Genomic DNA, 14,042 nt, shown 5'->3' on the forward strand with positions numbered 1-14,042 from the left:
ATGAAAACTGCACAAAACACAGTGTTCAAAGTGTGGTCTCACCAACACCCTGACCAACTGAAATATAAATTCTTACATTCATATTCCATCCATACTAAATGATAGCAATCCAGTTGCCTTCTTAGTTACTTGCTCTACCTGCAAACTGATGTTTAGTGACTTTTGCACAAAACACCCAGATCCCTCTACACCTTGGAATTCTGCAGGTGTTCTGTGTGTTTGAGTTGTACTCTGCTTTCAGGCTCCACTGACAGACTGAACTAAATCACCTCCAAATTCAGGGTTAAATTTTGGTCGCCCTACCCCAGGGGCCCATTTAAACAAACTCATTAATTAACTCTTTGCTGGTATCATAATAATTAAATATCCACAATAGTCGGTTCCCCACTTGGCCAGTGCAATCAAAGAATGTTTACAGTGTGAAAGGAGACCATTCAGCCTGTCAAGTGTGTGCGTCCTCTCTGTAAGGTCAGTTTGTCTGCTTCCACCCATCTGCCCTATGCCATGGTTCTGCAGTTGTTTCCCATTCAGGGACTTCTCTAGTTCCATTTTAAAGCAACAACTGAATCACATTCTCAGACCATGCGTTCTCGATCCTCACCATGAAAAGCCAAGTTGTCTTTGTTTCATTTGTCAACCAGCTTAAAAACAAGGTCCTCTGCTTCCTAGTGCTTCTGCAAATGGGAGCAGTTTCTCCCTATTTAATCTGTCAAAACCTCTCATGATTTTAAATGTTCTAACAAAACTCTCCTCAGCCTCCTCATGTTGAAGTAAAACAGCCCTCGTTTCTCCAAACTGACCTCATTGCTGAAGTCCCTCTTTCCTGGATCCATCCACATGCATCTTTTCTCATCTCTGACACTCTCCGAAACCCTCACATTATTCCTGAAGTGTCATGTGTGTAATTTGGCACAACATTTGTGTGGAGGCCGAACAAATACTTCATGAAGATTCATCATAACTGCCTTGTTTTTGCACTACGTATAAAGCTCAGGATTCTGTACAACTTCCTAACTGCTTTCTCAACCTCTCTATAATCTTTGTATATTTGAAACTCCAAGTCTCTTTATTCCTCAAGATACTGCTGTGTGAAATCGTTCCCTCAGACTACCTTCAATTTGATATGCCTGGATTGCATAACGAATAAAGTGCCCCATTATTACTCTATTTTCATTCATTGTGTGTGAGAGAGAGGGTGTGTGCGTGTGTGTGTGTGTGTGAAAGAGCGTTTGTGTGTGTATGTGTGCATGTGTGTGTTTGAGTGTGTGAGCGTGAGAGACGGAGAATGGGTGTGTGTGTTTGCGAGAGTTTGTGTGTTGTGTGAGAGACAGTGTGCATGTGTGTGTGAGAGAGAGATCGCATGCATGTATGCGTGTGTAAGAGAGAGTGTTTGTGTCTGTCTGTGTGAGAATGTCTGTGTGTGTGTGTGTGAGAGTGTGTGTGTGTGTTTGAGTGTGTGTGTATGTATATGTGTGTGTGTGTGAGCGAGAGAGAAAGAGAATCTTGGTGAGAGGGAGAGACAGCTTCTGTGAGTGTGTGTGTGTAAGTGTGTGTGTGAGTGAGCGTGTGAGTGTGTGTGAAAGTGTGAGGGGTGAGTGAGTGTGTGTGAGTGCATGTGTGTGTGTGTGTAAGTGTGTGTGTGCATATGAGTGAGTGTGTGTGTGAATGAATGTGTGTGTGAGTGAGTGTGTGTGAGTGAGTGTGTATCTGACTGAGTGTATTTGGAAAGGGCATGTTTGTGTAGATATCAATCCCTGTGATATGCTGCTGGTTTGGTTTGAGTGGGGGAGAGAAGCGAGTGCTGGAAGATCAAATTTCCGAACTCAAACCTGGGAATGTCTTGCCCTCCCTACTGTAGACAGTCACTGAACCCACTCAGTGTGCCTGAGACTTTGGTAAATAGTAGCACATCTGGGTGCGGTCAGTGCTGTCAGGGAATTGCCCAGTGTCCCAAAGGAATTAAAAGAGCTTCTTGTGGATTCCAGCTGTTACTCAGGGTCTTCCGATGTGTTCCCACGTGGTATCACACACTCAGGCTGGTGTAGGTGCTCACCATGTTGTCCCATTCACTGTGGGCATGGGATCAGTTTAAAGGGAAGGGCTTGTGCTCTCTATCTCATTGACAAAGGTCTTTGGGGCTCTGCAGGTTGGACCCTCTCATGATTTGAGCTGTTGCTGCTAGGATGGTGCCTTCAGCTCCTGGCCCTTCTTCCCAGTCTTCCCATTGCCAGGTCGGAATCTTATGTGCCCGGCATTCCCAGCTGGTTCGAGCACAATTGGAGAAGGTATTAGTTTTAGGGTTCATTGGTGGTAATTGGTTCCTTCTGGAGGCAGGGGGCTCAGATGGAGAGGCATTATTCCTTCATCTCCTCGATTTGCTTCTACCCTCACTCCCCTCATTTCCCCAGGCTGGAGGAGGGGAACTGTGGGTAGTGGGGGCTACACTCTACGGATTGTTTTCTTTCCCAGGTCCTGTTCCTCAACTTCCATTTCCCAGGCTGGAGTAATTTTGACAGGGTCCAAGCTTCAGTGTGTTGGACCTCATTCAGGTTAAATCCCTCCCATGCCTGGTCTCCACTTCCAGTAGAATGTGCAATAAGGGAGCATACCCAGTTTATTTATTGCTCAGGGGTCAGTCAGGAGAGTCAGTCCCCGAATACTTGGGAAAATTGGAGATACATCCAGCAGGCAACAGAGTTCGGATATTGGTCTTTTCTCTGACGACATTCGTACAAGCCATCTGTGTGATGTACCACCGCCCCATCCCTCAACTCCCGTCATATCTAATGGTAGCTACTGTCACTGCCTTCATTTGTTCTGGGTGCCCCACTGGTACTCTGTGGGTCAGGCAGAGCTGAATGTACCATGGGCCTTTGGCCCATCATCATTGACCTGGTCTGTTCCTTCTCCTCTAAGTAGCCCCTTGCTGCTCAATCTCATCAATGGAGGAGTGCAGGTCAGATATAGCATCAAAGACCATTCATGATGTTGGTCAACTGATGGGTGTGTTGCACTCTGTGTAGTTTCTGGGTTTACATCTTACAGAACATTATTTGACCAATCTGACCCTACCCAGAATCCTTTGCTGTTTGATCAAGTTGGCAATCTACTTCTGTTTTAGAACCCATGAGGCTGCTACACCTCTCTCTCCCTCACTCTCTCACACTCATGCTCTCTGTCAGCCTCTTTCTCTCAGTCTATCTCTCACACCAACACACTCACTGACCTCTCTCTCCTTCACATACACACTGTTACTCACCACACCCTGTCACCCACTCTCACTTCCTCTCTCTCACTCACCCACTTACCCTCATTCTTACTCACACCCTCACTCTCTCTCTCACCCTCACTCTCTCTCACACACCTTCACTCTCTCTCCCTCACCCTCACACTCTCTCGCCCTCACTCTCTCTCTCTCTCACCCTCACTCTCTCTCTCTCGCCCTCACACTCTGTCATAAAACCATAAGATTTAGGAGCAGAATGAGGCCATTCAGCCCATTGAGACTGCTCCACCATTTGATCATGGCTAATTTGCTTCTCATTCTCCTGCCTTCTCCCTGTAACTCTTGGTATTCTTAACAATCAAAAACTATCCATCTCTATCTTAAAGCATTTAATGACAGCATTCTGTGACAATGAGTTCCATAGAATCACCACCCTTTGTATGAAGAAATTCCTCCTCACCTCATTTCTAAAGATGTGTCTCTTCACTATGAGGCTGTACTGTTGGGTTCTAATCTCTCTGAAAAATGGAAACATCTTCTCTACATCCACTCTATGCTGGCTTCTCAACGTTCTGTCAGTTTCAACCAGATGCTCCCTCGTCCTTCTAAATTCCATTGACCACAGACTCAGAGTCTTCAACAGCTCCTCATTTGATTTGATTTATTATCTGGTGAATTTTACAGCGGAAAGTACAATAAAATATTTCATTCCTCACCATGAGACACTGTCATTTTGACCCACTCTTCTCTGCACTGGGTTCACTCTCAAGCCCTCCATCCCTGGAGTCATACTTGTGAGCTTCTTCTGGACTCCCTCAGACTGGGCCATTGTCATATACAGTATAGAACGGGAATGACCTGGTCTGGAGGAGATACTTGGACCTCACCAACACAGGAGTCCCTCAGATACTGAGATGGTCCATGTAGGACCAATGTTGTTGACTGAGCCCTGTGTCTCCGAGCCAGGGTCGGTCATACCCAGGGAGGACACAACAGCAGCATACAGGGCCACAACAGCCAGACAGGAAATACAGAAGCTTCTGGAAGCCCTGGAGACTGCAATAGAAAAGGTTCCTGAGATGAGGAGACAGTATTCTAAAAACTTTGTTGGTCTTCATCCCCTGAAGAGACGAATCATGTAGATGTAGTCTATGAATGGAATGTCATGTATTGGTGGGGGAGGTGGGGAATGGTCATTCTCCCACATTTTCTATGCTATTGTAAATATTCCTGATTATGTACACGGCTGTGATGTCTGCATTTATAATCACAATTTCTGTATTCTTGTTCATCAATGGAAGATTTTGAAATAAAGGGGGTTGGGATGTAATTTATGTAGTTGGTGATACGTGCTGCCCCCTTAAGGAGGGGGTGGAGTTTGGGGGGCAGTCTAAAATGAAAGGAAGGAAAGGCTGACACAACGGGCCGAGACCCTTCTTCAGAAAAACTTTGTCACATTTTCTATGGATAGATGCTGGTTCAGAGAAACTAAATGGTTGTCAGGGTCTAACTTCTCCTTTTCCTCCTGCTCTTCATTCATCTTTATTTGTTATGTCCCTGATTCTTCCTATTTCTCACCCCGCCAACAGTGCCCCTTCTCTCCAGCATTAACGACTTACTATCTGTCACCCACCCCACAGTGCCCATTCTCTCCAGCATTAACTACTTACTATCTGTCACCCACCCCACAGTGCCCATTCTCTCCAGCATTAACTACTTACTATCTGTCACCCACCCCACAGTGCCCATTCTCTCCAGCATTAACTACTTACTATCTGTCACCCACCCCACAGTGCCCATTCTCTCCAGCATTAACTACTTACTATCTGTCACCCACCCCACAGTGCCCATTCTCTCCAGCATTAACTACTTACTATCTGTCACCCACCCCACAGTGCCCATTCTCTCCAGCATTAACTACTTACTATCTGTCACCCACCCCACAGTGCCCCTTCTCTCCAGCATTAACTACTTACTATCTGTCACCCACCCCACAGTGCCCATTCTCTCCAGCATTAACTACTTACTATCTGTCACCCACCCCACAGTGCCCCTTCTCTCCAGCATTAACTACTTACTATCTGTCACCCACCCCACAGTGCCCATTCTCTCCAGCATTAACTACTTACTTTCTGTCACCCACCCCACAGTGCCCCTTCTCTCCAGCATTAACTACTTACTATCTGTCACCCACCCCACAGTGCCCCTTCTCTCCAGCATTAACTACTCCCCATCTCTCACTCTCTCCCCACAATGCAAATTCTCTTGAGCATTACCTACTCGCTATCCTTCATCCTCTCCGCAGTGCCCATTCTCTCCAGCATTAACTACTCCCTGTCTCTCATCCTCTCCCTACAGTGCCCATTCTCTCCAGCATTATACAGTGAATGGAAAAGTCCTAAGGAAAATTGATGAACAGAGAGATCTGGGTGTTCAGGTCCATTGTTCCCTGAAGGTGGCAACGCAGGTCAATAGAGTGGTCAAGAAGGCATACGGCATGCTTTCCTTCATCGGACGGGGTATTGAGTACAAGAGTTGGCAGGTCATGTTACAGTTGTATAAGACTTTGGTTTGGCCACATTTAGAGCACTGTGTACAGTTCTGGTCGCCACATTAACTAAAGGATGTGGGTGCTTTGGAGTGGGTGCAGAGGAGGTTCACCAGCATGTTGCCTGGTATGGAGGGTGCTAGCTATGAAGAGAGGTTGAATAGATTAGGATTATTTTCATTAGAAAGACGGAGATTGAGGGGGGACCTGATTGAGGTCTACAAAATCATGAGGGGTACAGACACGATGGATAGCAAAAAGCTTTTTCCCAGAGTGGGGGACTCAGTTACTAGGGGTCGTGAGTTCAAAGTGACAGGAGGAAAGTTTAAGGGAGATATGCGTGGAAAGTTCTTTAAATAAGAGGGTTATGGGTGCCTGGAACGCGTTGCCAGCGGAGGTGGTAGACGCAGACACGTTAGGGTCTTTTAAGATATATCTGGACAGGTACATGGATGGGCAGGGAACAAATGGACACAGACCCTTAGAAAATAGATGACAGGTTAGACAGAGGATCTCGATCAGTGCAGGCTTGGATGGCTGAAGGGCCTGTTCCTGTGCTGTAATTTTCTTTGTTCTTTGTTTGAACTAATCCCCATCTCACACCTTCTCCACAGTGCCCATTCACTCCAGCATTAACTTCTCCCTGTCTCTCACCGTCTTCCCACAATGCACATTCTCTCCAGCATTAAGTACTCCCCCTCTCTCATCCTCCCCACAGTGCCCATTTTCTCCAGCATTAACTTCTCCCTGTTTATCACCCTCCCTATAGTGCACATTCTCTCCAGCAATAACGACTCCCGTCTCTCAACCTCTCCCCACAGTGCCCATTCTCTCCAGCATTAACTACTCCCCATCTCTCACCCTCACCACAGCACCCATTCTCTCCTGCATTAACTACTGCCCATCTCTCACCATCTCCCCACAGTGCCCATTCTCTCCAGCATTATCTACTCCCTGTCTCTCACCCTCTCCCCACTGTGCCCATTCTCTCCAGCATTAACTACGCCCCATCTCTCACCCTCCCCACGGCACCCATTGTCACCAGCATTATCTACTCCCTATTTCTCACCCTCCCTACAGTGCCCATTCTCCCCAGCATTAACTACTCCCCGTCTCTCACCATCCCCGCATTGCCCATTTTCCCCAGCATTAACTACCCCCTATCTCTCACCCTCCCCACAGTGCCCATTCTCTCCATCAATAACTACTCCCCACCTCTCACTCTCCCGACAGTGCCCATTCCCTCCAGCATTACCTACTCCCTATCTACCACTCTTTCCGCAACACCCATTCTCTCCAGCATTAACTACTCCCTATCTCTTATCCTCTCCCGACAGTGCCCATCCTCTCCAGCATTAACTGCACTCCATCTCTCGCCCTCTCCCCACAGTGCCCAGTTTCTCCAGTCTTAACCATTCTCCATCTTTCATCCTCTCACTGCAGCACCCATTCTTTCCAGCCTTGTTTGTTTTTCTCTGGGAGGTGACTTATTCAAACGCATATTCCTGAATTTTAGAAACACATGCTTCCATGGAGCAAATGTGAAAACTAAAGCTGTGAATAATTTATTATCAAGAAATGACAGTAACATTTATACCACACCAGTGCCAGGGAATGACCGTCTACCATCTCCAACAAGCGAGTATCCAGACACTGTCTGTTGACATTCAGTGGTCTTGCCTTCATTGAATGCATGCACTTTCAACATCCTATGGGCTACCCTTGACCAACATCAGAGCTGAACCATCCATTAAATGCTTTAGCTATCGACAGTTCAGAGGCTGAGTACCTGGCAGTAGGTTACTCACCTCCTGGCTCCCTAAAACCGGGCACAAATCAGGAGTGTGATGGAATACTCCCCACTTGCCTAGCTTGGTGCAAATCCAGCAACATTCAAGAAGCTCAACGTCATCCAGGACAAAGCAGCCTGCTTAATTGTTTCCATATGCACCGCCTTCAACATTCACTCCCTCCACCCCAAAGCACAATGGATACCATTTTCAGGAAACGCTGCAGAAACCAGGCTCAGGGAGTGAAAGCGTCATACAACATTGAAACAGACCCTTCGGTCCAACTAGTCCACACCAACTATATTCCCAAACCAAACTAGTCCTACATTCCTGCATTTAGCCCATACCTTTCTGATTCATGTACTTACCCAAATGTCTTTTAAGTGTTGTAACTGTAACTGCAGCCACCACTTCCTCTGTCAGTTCATTTCAGATACAAAACATTCTCTGTAAAAAAGAATTGCCCCCATGTCACCTTTAAATCTCTCTCCTTTCACATTAAAAATATCGCCCCTAGTTTTGAACTACCTCACCAAGTTAAAAGATCTTTATCTCCGCCCCTCAAGATTTTATAAATTTCTATGTTGCCTCAACCTCTGAATTTCCAGTGAAGAACGTCCCTTTTATCTCTTTATATTTCAAACCCTCCATTCCAGGCAACATCCTGGGGGTGTCAGCAGATGCGTGGGAATATTTTCACCTGTAATTCCCTTCCAAGCAACGTGCCATCCTGAGTCAGAATGGTATCACTGTGTGTTCACTCATGTTGTGCGCAGTATGCACCTGGGCTACAGCCGTTCAAAAGAGCAGCTCATCACTACCTTTCAAAGAGTAGTCAGGGTGGGCACCAAATTTTGGCAAAACTCAACGAATAAATGCACAATAATATGCCCAACTCTGTTGCTGTCTCCGATCTTCTTTTGAAAGCATTACCCATGTCTTCAGTATCTCCAGACTTGACTATTCTAATGTGCTGCCTGGTCATTCATTATCTTTTGGCTTGAGATCATCCAAAACTCTAATACTGGTGTCCAAACTAACTCAATATCCTGCCAAGCAACTACCCTGTACTCGCTGATTTAATTTGGTTCGAGCTACACTATGTCTTGATTTCAAGGCTCTCATCCTCCTTCTCAATTTCCTCCTTCACCTGCCTCCTCACAATTGTCATAATGTCCTCCAGTCCCTCAATCTTTGTCTCTAATCCTGACCTCTTGAACATGCACGTGTTAATGGGAGCACCAGTAATGTTCACCTATGTTATTATGGCCTTCAGAATTCCAAACCTTAAACCCCTTTGTCTTCGTACCTTGTTTCTTCATTTAATTCACTTTCTCACAGTCATTGCTTCAGCCTGGTGTTTTGGCCAGTGTTACTAATGTCTTCTTGTAATACTTTGTTTTATAAAGCCTCTGTACAGCTCAGTCTTTTTTAGAAAGGTGCTGTATATAAATACACATGGTGGTTACTGTTGTTGAATACTGACTTATTCCAGACCTGGTTGATGGAACTCCAAACTCTGAAGCTGACATTCTGAACACAGCCAAAGCTACAACTTGGCCGAAAGTCTACACAAACCAGAATTCTTTGCCTAAAGGTTTGTTAGATGGTTACCAGCTCTGTAATTATTGGGAAAGTCGTCACTTCTCCAGCTAGCACTTAACACATGGACACGTTTCTTGAACGCCCTTAGTGTACAATCCCTGTTTGCTTTTGCCAAACACAAGAGCTGAGCCTCTCAGTGGAGAGGCTGGATTTCCAGTTTGACGCTGCCACCTAGTGCCTTGAGCCAGAGAAAGAGCATCAATATGCAGCTGGCACAGAGAGACGTCCAGTTTCAGATATAACCTATAATTCCCCAGCTCCATTTCTGTAAGGGCATGCAAATGGTCACATTCCATGAATGCAGATCTCAGGGTCATGGTTGCTAAGAATGATCAAGGGCAGCAACATGAGTCTTCACTATGACTGAAAGTCACTCTCATATTCAATGTGGAATGGACTGTCTTCAAAAAAGACATGGGATTTGATGGAGATGGTGGTGTAGCAGTAATGTCTCCAGTCTAGTAATTCAGAAGCTCACTGCTACCACCAATTAGTAGAACAGGAATTCAATCAATTAATAAATCTAACATTGAATCTACAAACATTTTGATGGGGACCATAACACTATCATGAGTTGTCAAACAGCTAATCTAGTTCACTAATGTCCATTACAGAGGGCAATCTGCTGTCATGGCTGGTCTCGCCCACATGTAACTCCTGCCCCACATTCACCTGGCTGAGCCTGAACTGACAAATGATTCAGTTCAAAGGAAATGACACACCAGTACTGAATGCCGGTTTTACCAAGTAATGAAAGAATAAAACAAAATCTGGTCTCCATTTCCTGTGGTAGCAAGGTTCATGGGAAAGGAAGGGTGCTGGGAATTCCCAAGCAGCTGTCCTGACATTGTTGGGACCAATTACAGAAGTGGGCCTTTCCAAAGTACGCCATTGGAATATAATGGTGCAGTAGGAGGCTATTCAGCCCATCAGGTCTACACGATTTCTCTGAGCATTTTGACTGAGTACCAATCTCCTGTCTCCACCCCACAACCCTGCTCAATAACCACCTGATACCCCTGCAGAATGCCTAAACTGAACCTGCCCCCCAACGCCCCACCACATTTCCAGGCAGCATATTCCAGACCCTAACCACTCACTCTGTATTTCTCTTCGTATTTGCTTCTTTTCCAAAATGCTCTAAAACTGTGCCCTCTGCTTTTCAATGTATTTCCAATTGGAAAGTGTTTCTCCGTACCAGCTCGGTCTGGACCCATCATGATTTTGATGGAAGTGGCTGGCTTTTGATGGGCAATGTTAATCTGTCTGACACAGCACCATTGTTTGGAAGTAGTTACTGAAATAACTCCACAGAGGCTGGGATCCTGTCACCAAGTGACCGTTTATTTACACACGAACAGTCCTTGACTTTCGTACTGCCTCATACAGAGTCAACTCTCAGAGTGAACAGGATGTCTGACACTCCTGTTATTATCTATTAGCCAGGGCTTCCTGATTAGACCAGATTAAGAATCCAATCAGGGAATTTATATTCTATGATATCCACCTGGCAGGCCTCATTACATTCATGACATCCTTCCTCTTCGAATCCAAGGCCATAGGCCGGTCTGTTTTCATGGAGACCTTCCTGGGGCCTTCATATGGTTCCCATGCTTATTCAGGACATTGTACCTACCCAAAGATTATACATCACTGGCCCTATCATCATGTCGGCCAAAGCCTCTTGTCCATGTGCAACCATGTCTGTTGTTCTCCCACCAAATTTCGTCTGCTGCATCAGAAGGTCCCTCTGGCATAGCAGAGTCTTGTGTCCAGCATTGACGTTCCCAATGCCATTTCACCCTCCCCTCCCCCTGCAAACAGGTCTGGGAAGATCAGATTTGAGCTGGTGAGGAATCTTCTACCCATTAGCAACACGGCTATCTCTGTCATTGCATGAGGGGTGGTCCTATCATCAAACAAGAACTGTGACAGCTTGGGATCAAGTGAGGCCGTAGGCTGCCTCTTCAGTCCAATCTTCAAAGGTTGGACAGCTCTTTCTGCAAGGCTATTGGATGATGGATGGTATGGTGCTGTCGTTATCTCATTCAGCTTTAGGAAATACCCAAATTCCCTGCTGGTAAACAATGGCCTGTTATCTATGACTGACATTTCTGGGACTCTATGAGTTGAAAGAGATGTACCCAGTTTTTCTATCGCCATCCCCACATTTGATAAATGGATGCTGTTCACAACCAAACACTCTGAGTGGGTGCCTACAATGACTATGAACATAGAAAGGACCTGCATAATCGACATGTAACTGAGTCCAAGGTTTACCTGGCTATTCCCATGGATGTTGGGGAGCTGTTGGTGGTAATCTTTGTCCTTGACACTCTGGACACTACCACACCAATGTGGCAATGTCTGCATCCAGGCCTAGCCTCCATACATAACGTCTCACCAACATCATCATTATGAAGACCGCTGGATGGTGCTGGTGGAGTTCAGCCAATTGCCGTAGCTGGGTTTACACATGGTGGCCAGCATGTGCTCATGAGAGTAGGAAACAGAGGATAGAGCAGATTAATGAATAGCTGAGGAGTTGGTGCAGGGGCAGGGATTCAGATTTTTAGATCATTGCGACCCCTAATGAAGCAGTAGTGACCTCTACAGAGGATCGGATTGCATCTGAACTGGAGAGGGACCAATATCCCAGTGACAGAATTTGCTGGAACTACTTGGGAGGGTTTTATCTAGCCTGGCATGGAGAAGCGGGAGTGAGACAAAGGACAAGAGGTTGGTGCAGAAGTTAAAGTCAGCAAATTAGTTAGACAAGACAGGCAAGAAAATGAGAGAAGACTGATAAATTAACAGCATTCATTTTGAGGCAAGAGGCTTGACAGGTAAGTCAAAGAAACGCAGGGCATGGGACTGGGATATTGTAGCTATTCCAGAAATATAGCTGAGGGAGGGACAGAACTGGTAGCTTAATGTTGTATGGTGCAGAATAGTTTCAGTTATGCTGAGAGGTTGAATAGGCTGAGTCTATTTTCCCCAGAGCATCGGAGACTGAGGGCCCACCTCATAGAGATTTATAAATCATGAAGAATGGATAGGGTAAATAGCCAAGAGTGGGGGAGTCCAAAACTAGGCATAGGTGAGAGGGGAAAGATGGAAAAAGGAACTTTCTCACACAGAGAGTGGTGTGTGCACGAAATGAGCTGCCAGCTGAAGTGTTGGAGTCTGGGGCAATTGCAACGTTTAAAAGGCATCAGGATGGGTATTTGAATAGGAAGGGTTTAGAGAGATATGGGCCAAATGCTGGTAAAGGGGAGTAGGTCAGATTGGGATATCTGGTTGGCACAGAGGAGTTGGACTAAAGGGTCTGGTTGCATGCTGTCTAAGTCTATGGCTCCATCAAGTTCCTATTCTGTCTCCGTACTCTCTGCAATAGATTAAAATGCTCAGAAATGAAACCCTATTTAAGAATAAAAGGAGAGTCAAGCAACTTCTCCCCTTCCAAACAGCCATGAGGAAACCTGAGCTAAATTCAGATACAGATAATTACACAGAAGCATGCATCAAGCCATGTGGTCCTAATTTAATACAACGGCAAGAAGGGCCTAGGCCCAGAATGCCAGCCTTCCTGCTCCTCTGATGTTGCTTGGCCTGCTGTGTTCATCCAGCTCTGCACCTTGTTGTCACAAATTTTAACTCAGATATTTTTTTCAAAAAGCTGAAAAAAGAAGTGTGGACAGTTCTAATTCTTTACAGCTTCTGGTAAGTCCTTGCAAATACATTTCCCATGTGAGCAATTTTGTAAAGAAGCCTTTATGATATTGAGAGTAACCAGAAGACTGGAAGCCTGAAGACCAGGAGAACATGTGTGAATGATTGAGTTTCCTGACTTCATAAGAAAAAGACCATCATGAACATGGAAATCAGGATGCTATGATGTGAGCTGAATGTAAGTGAGGTGATGGTGTTAGTGTTAATGCCACTAATAATCCAGAACCCTAGGCTAATATTCTCATGACTTGGGTTCGAATCTCACCTTGTAAATGGTGATATCTGAAGTCAAGAAAAATCTGGAATTTCAAAATAAACCAAGCACCAGTTTTGACTTTGAAACCACTATCGATTTCCATGAAAATCCTTTGTGTGCAATCAAGTCCTTTAGGGAAGGAAACCTGCTGTTCCTACTATGACTCCAGACCCACAGCAATATGATTGAGTCTGAAACACTATCTGGGCAATTAAGAATTTGTGCCAATCAATGAGCAATTGTATCTCGGTACAGAGCTGCCAGTCCCATGACCAATCCACCAAACAGTTGGGGTTAACATTCTGTGATGCCATTGTTCTACAATAGATGGGATTCCAATGTGTCCCCATTGTAACCAGGTGCCTGTCTGAGTAGCCCATGGAAATGGGGAGAAAATGGGTGCGTGTTATACACAGACTGCAGGGGCTTGAACTGATGCTCATATTGGTCCATGTTTCCTTGCAGGAACCTCAAAGCTTTGTTGCTGAATTTGCTGCATCTGCTTAGGATGTGGCACCAAGAACTATGAGAGACTTTCACTTTGAACATTTCTTATTCGGATCTTAACAAAGTGAAAGTAAATTTCTTCGTGACTTTATCCGAGTTCAGTTTACGTGGCCTCTGCTGTGCTAAATGAGTAAAGTTTCTACCTGTTTTAAGGGCATAAAATTGGTGAAGTGATATTAAACTGGGGTCCCACTGGTTTGCTATTTGATGAAGGTAATGCCTGTGGTCAAAAGTCACATAATCATGGCCAGCAGCTGACTCCATTCCTCCAAGATCATTCTGAGGCAAATGGGAAACTGTTTCCCAGTGGCTGTCTGGAACTTACTGTCCTTATACTTACACTAATGCTCAACTTTGTTGGTATCTCTAGTCAGAATC

Source organism: Stegostoma tigrinum, chromosome 24 (assembly GCF_030684315.1).
Source record: "Stegostoma tigrinum isolate sSteTig4 chromosome 24, sSteTig4.hap1, whole genome shotgun sequence".
NCBI classification, from domain to species: Eukaryota; Metazoa; Chordata; class Chondrichthyes; order Orectolobiformes; family Stegostomatidae; genus Stegostoma; species Stegostoma tigrinum.